Consider the following 6,694-nt stretch of genomic DNA (forward strand, 5'->3'; position numbering starts at 1 on the left):
TTTTTAAAATTGGTATATACCGACGCCCAAAGTTCATCGGAATACACCGAGGAACACGCTACGTCGGAATTGTCCGAGGAACGCTCTCCGTCGGTACGTAGTTTTTCCGATGAACTCTGGTCTAGTGTGTCCGCATCGTAATATCGTCGGAAGTTCGTCAGAATGACGTTTCTCGGTATTCGTCAGAAAGTCGTCGGAAGTTCCGACGAAATTCCGACGAATTTTTTTTTTCCGACGAAACGATACCGACGGACAGGTTCGTCGGAAATTCGTCGGAATCGGTCTATTCCGACGAATTTCCGACGATTTCGGCCATCAGAATCTCCCTGTTTTCTTGTAGTGTAAGTCTAGATTAGTTAACCCTATGGGTATAAGTGTTTTTTTACTCTTCATTAAAAGTGAGAGTAAAAGTGGTTAGTGTAAACATGAAAAGTGGTACTATGAATGTGGTATTTGTGGCAATTTCCCTTTAGTTTTCGAGATACTTTATCTTTTGGGAAATCACCACTTTTACAACATTTCTTGTACCCCATTTCATTTATACCTTAACCAATTTTACCATTAAATTTTTAATATGCAAAATACTATTGTACCCCTAGCTAATAAACCTAAAGCATCTTTCTCTTTCCCACAATTTCTTCAAAGCCCAAATTCCCCAAATCTCAGATTCTTCACGTTGACCAATTCCGGCGAGATCTGACGACGCTGACAAGTTTCCGGCGAGATCTAACGATGTTGACGAGTTTCCGACGAGATCTGACAAAATCTACAAGCTCAGATGAACGAGACGATCTCTCTCACGATGCTAAGAAACGCTAACAAAGGTGAGAGGATAATAGCTGATGCTTTTCGTCTCTTTCTGTAATTGTAGCTTTTGTTTCTCAAAATTGATATGTTTCTTGGAAGGAAGATAAAATTTTTCTCATAAAGTTTTCAAATCTCAAGTTTATAAAACCTTATAAATATTTATCAGTGAAAAACATAGTGCTTATGTTTTTTTTCTTTTGAACACAAACTTACTTTCATTAATACTTAATCTTCTTCAATACAATAGACAGAGAGAATTAACCATCCTCTTTGACACCAAGCATAACATACATAACATAAATAAGCTAAGCAAGATAGGTCTTCAATCGAAGATGACAACGGATTCGAGACGATGCTCAAATGCATCGGGGGGAGCCTTCACGACAAAGTCGTATAGCTGGTGAATAGTCACATAATGTGACGTTGAGGTCCAGTCCTCATCTACGAGAAACACCAAGGTGGTCTCGATTGCCTCTTCAGGTTATGTGGAGACCGCTCCACAAGATAACAAACCGATAAGGAAACTGAAACAAACACTCGGACGCAAGACCGAGGAAACACCTCTTTCCATAGAAAGAGGGTAAGGTGGTAACAATTTATCTTCAAAAGAAGAGGATGGCCGAACAAGAATCGAGTCCGATGAACGCACCAGTAAATTCATCCCAAAGGATAGATATGATCGTGTGATACAAAGAGGAGAGATCCCTAAGAACCCACCTGAAATCTCTGATGAAAAAATCCCAATCGCTCCAAACCAGAAAAATCTGACTCGTATCTTCAATCCTGGAGTTGGGCTTTAGGAAGCTTCTGCTTGGACTGGCAGGTTTGGTAGATCTAATGGGCCAAGCCCATTAATAATTGAAGAGCAGCCCACTACACCAAAGATGCACGAAGCTTGGCTGTTCGACGGTGCCGTAGGAGAGGTCACCGGAGATATGTTGAAGAAAAACAGTGCAGCCGTTGAGGAAGATCCACGCAAAAGGAAAGGACACCACTTTAGGAGACGCGTATAGTGAAGAATTGCCGCATAAATTAAGTTATAGGCTCGTGGAGCTTTGAGATCCGGTGCCTGAGAGTTAGTGAGGAGCAAAACGTAGTGTTTATGTATTATCGTTTTTCATATGTCTTTGTTGATCCTTCTTGTTTTGAGATTTTTTTTGTTGTTGAATATTTTATATTCCTCTCTTGATCCCTATATTTCTTATAATCAGGTTATGATGATTGCACCAACGATGCTATGGTGACCATATCTAATTGCTCCGACCAAATTCGATGAGACCAATGACGCTCCGGTGAATACCGACAAGCTCCGGTGAACACGATCGACAAACTTAGAGATAGTTTGTGTCAGTGGATTTGAATTTCGAGTTCAATTGAGTAAATTAGTTCAATTGAATCTATGTAAAACCCCAAATCTAATTGACGTGTTTGAACTTTGAAGTGCAATTTTTTGAGTTAAATTACAGTGAATCTTGTTTTTAGAAGTGAGTGCTTATGCGTAGGAATAATATGTGACTGGGTTGGTGTTCAGATTTTGAAGATCGACGAGGTTGGTGAGCTGTTTGAAGAAGCAAGAGAGACTCTGATATCTTGTGTATTTACATAGTTTTAACAATCATTTTAGTTCTCAATTTGTCCATTTAGATGCATTTAGAGTAGATTTAGGTGCATTGCATATACATTTGTCTCTATTAGGTGATGGAGAGGCTATTTGGTGAGTTTGGAACCTTTGGAGATGGTTTAGAGACAAGAAATGTGATTTTGGTTCATAAGACGAGTTCCCAACTGTCCCAGCAGCTAAATGCAGCGGCCAAGACAAGCCGCTGGAGAAATCCACTACTCCCTGCCCGATATCTGGAAGATGCAGCGGTCAAACGACAAGAAACATGCCGCTGGAGTGTGCAGCGGCCTTCTGCAGCGGCCAAATGACATGTCAAAAACCAGCTGCGATACTTAGAAAAATCTGCACTTCTGTTTTTACCAACTTTTTACCCAAATTATCTTGGGTCAACCCATGCTTGTTGAGTCGATCCAGCTCGTTTTTAGGCCACTCTAAGTACTTTTTAGACGTTATCTTAGGACTTATCTTGTTTTCTATCTAATCAAAAGCCACTTTTGGGTGAAATATCTAATCTTGATCATAATTTCTCATCTTTGCTTGATTACTTTGACCATTAATCATGTTTAGATTTGGATCAACTAATGATCTAGTGTCTACCATGATTATGAGTGAGTAGTCATCTTAGGATTCATGGGTTAGGATGATTTATGATGATTAAGTGATGATCTAGAATGTTTAGAGTAGATTAATGTGTTTCCTTGCTTGATTGAGTGATCTTAATGCTAAGCTTGAGTTGGCCATTCTGGTTTAGAACTCTAGACATTTCATTGTCCGGAAAGTGTTCGATGAAATGTCTGAGCCAGCTCATCAAGCTCTTAGCTAACCCTACCAAAGGGATTTGATGTTAGGGGAGTTAGGAAAGTTGAATGATCTATTATTAATGATTGCTTGATTGACACAAAACAAAGGAATTTGATGTTTGATCATGAGAGTAAATGAGCTTTTATCTTGGAAGAGAACTTGCTTAGAATTGATATCTAGACTTAGGGGAATGTGTTGATTGAAACCTTGCCATTTTAAATTTAATCTTAGTCATCTGAAATCAAAATCCTATGCCCATGATTCCTCCATATTCCAATTGATTGAAAGTTGTTGTTTAGTTGCTTTAGAAACATGTTAGATTGATTGAAACCACTTATCTTATTGATTGCATTTAGCTTAATTGAAAACCTAAATTCTCTTTGATTCAAAACTCTTAGAAATGGATTGACATCTTAATTACTATGATGATTTGATTATTGGACCCTTGAAAAGTCCATTTCAGACTCTGAACAAGAATGTGGTTTGTGAGATCGAAGAATTACAGATTTATAAAGCTTTATAAAAGTTGCAGAGTTGGCTTCTTAACACCATCTTCTCTCTCATCTTCTCCAGACATCTCTTATACTAAAACAATCGTACATCTCTCCTAAGACTTGCAGAGTTGAAGAGGTTAGTTGGACATCTAAGTGAGTTTGGCTGCAATCTTTTTTTTTTACAAAAGAGAAGAGTGCGATGTGGAGAAACCTTGATGTTCTCAGATTATGTTTGAAATGACAACTTTTTGTTGAGAACAAGGAATTATCTCTAATGTTCAGATGAGAGCCTTATATAGTCCTTTCAACTCATAGTCTTGTTCTTTCCATGAAATAGCCTGTTATTCTGCGGCTAAGTAATTGAGACTACTCATTTTTACTACATTTTGTTTCTTGTAATAGAAACAAAGCTTGGTTAGGTTGACGTTGAATGGTCTAGATTGTGTGCCAATATTCATGTGACCAAATGGGTTACATGAAGGGAAACTTATTGATTGCATTTAGCTTAATTGAAAACCTGAATTCTCTTTGATTCAAAACTCTTAGAAATGGATTGACACCTTAATTACTATGATGATTTGATTATTGGACCCTTAAAAAGTCAATTTCAAATTTGGCACCGTTGTCAATTCTAAGTTGATTTTGACATTGAGATTTGGTTCTTGCTTGAGAGTAAATCTTATTTTCTTATATCTAGTTACTGATTCTCTTTCCTAGCCTTTTGTATCTCAGGTGCATGAACTTGCGGAGCAAAGGCCCAACAGACCTAGTTCCAAGAGTTGAAGACATTAGAGCACTTGAAAGGGAGATTGCAAGGAGGAGAAGAGAAGAAGAGCAACATGCTCACTTAGACAGATTGGGGTTTGTGATGGATCAACATCAGAATAAGCCTCAAGATGGAGAAGGTAATGGCCAAGGAGCTGACAACCTTAGGCCACAACAGCAACATCGCCAAGCTAGAGCTATTGGCACCCATGATGAGCCCAATATCCATGGGCATAGAGCTGGCATTAGAGCACCAGCTGTGGAAAACAAAAACTTTGAGATCAAATCAAGCTTGATAAACATGATCCAGAGCAACTGTTCAACAGCTACATCTCACAATGTCCTCATCATGGCTTCAATATGAAGAGTTTACTTAGTACTTTCTACAGAGGTGCTTTGCCCAAGTTTAGAAGCCAGCTTGATACTGCTAGCAATGGATTCTTCTTGGAGAGAAGTGAGGCATATGCTTTGGAGCTTGTAGAGAATATGGCTAAGAGTGATTCAGTCTACAATGATGACCACGACAGGAGCAATAGAGGCATTGGAGGAGATGATCAGAATATAAAGAGAGAGTTGAAAGCTCTACAAGAGAATATGTATTTGCTTCTCTCCAACAAAGCCAAACAAGAGAAGGTCAACTTTGTTGGTGATCATAGACAAGAAGAGCTGGTTATGGTTAGTGAAGTTGATGGTTTAGAAGGTCAGAAAGAGTTTTGCTTTGTGAATGCTAATGGGACATGGTACAAAAAGGAGCCTAATTTTCAGTACAACAACTACCAACAAAAGCCCTTCTACCATAACCAACAAGGTGGTTACCAAGCTAGGGAAAACTACTCTCAAGGCTTCTCCTCCAAAGGAAATCAGTCTATATAATGCCAAGCCGGATCTTCTACCTCTGCTCAACAAGAGAGTAGCACTGATGCAATGTTGAAACAGATCTTGGAGTCCCAAACTAGAAGAGAGAAACACATTAGATATGAGCCGAAGAACCTTCACACCAAAGTTGATGGAAGCTACAATGACTTCAACAACAAGTTCCTACAACTCTCTTCTCACTTCAAGACTTTGGAGAATCAGTTTGCTTCTATGCCTTCAACCTCCAAGAGCTCAATGGGATCTCGACCAGGAAAATCAGAGCAGAACCCCAAAGAGTATTGCAATGTTATCCTCTCTACTACTTCTGAGATTGAGTTGAGTAATCATGAGAAAGAGGAAGATCAAATTGAAAGACTCATATATGGAACATAAGTTGTTGCCAAGGCTGAAGCACATATTGTGGAGAAGGTTGAACACAAGATTGTGGAAAGGGTTGAGATACAAACTGTAAAGAAGGTTGAAGGAAAGGTTTTGCAACCAGTTAGACACAAAGCTGAGAAACCGGTTATTGGGAAAGCTGTCACGCAATTGAAAGAGGTTCAGCAAGAAGAAGCTCATGTGTTTGAGCAATCACCGACAAGCTCCCATTTCCACAAAGGTTCCTCACTAAAGCTCAAAAGAAGGTGATCTCCAAGTTCAGAAAAGACATGGGAGATGTAGGAGTCAAGCTTCCACAGATATCGAATATGCATGATGCTCATGTCCAAATGATGCTCATGTCCAAATGATGCTCATCAAGGAAATTCTAGCTCACAAAGAAGAAGTAGGAGAGCTCTTAAACATCTCTACTATGCAGCTTGATCCACCAGTCGCACCAAAGGCTATTCCAAAACTAGAAACCCAAGGGAAGTTCACCTTGGCTTGCTCCCTTGGTAAGTTCACACTTGATGATGCTCTTGTTGATTCTGGTGCAAGTGTGAATGTGATCTCAATGGAGATGGTGAAGAGTCTTGGGATTGAGAACATGGAGCCAAACACATCTTCACTCATGTTTGGAGACTCTTCTTCAACAACTCCATTAGACTTAATCAAAGACTACCCTATGAAGATTGGAGACTGCACCATCCCTATTGATCTCACTGTTTTGAAGATGGCAACTGAGAAGAGAGTCTCATTGATCTTTGGCACACCATTTCTCACACAGTAGGAGCTTACATTGACTTTGCCAACAAGAAGGTCACACTCCTCAATGTGAACAAAGCTGTCTCCTACCCAATCAAATCTCCAATGATGAATGCTGAGTACTATGGAACCATCACTTGTGGAGAACCTTCAATTGAAAAAATTAAGGATGAAATGGTTGTTAGTGGAAAAGAAGGTCTTGATGGAG

This window comes from Brassica oleracea, chromosome C4, assembly GCF_000695525.1.
Source record: "Brassica oleracea var. oleracea cultivar TO1000 chromosome C4, BOL, whole genome shotgun sequence".
Taxonomy (NCBI): domain Eukaryota; kingdom Viridiplantae; phylum Streptophyta; class Magnoliopsida; order Brassicales; family Brassicaceae; genus Brassica; species Brassica oleracea.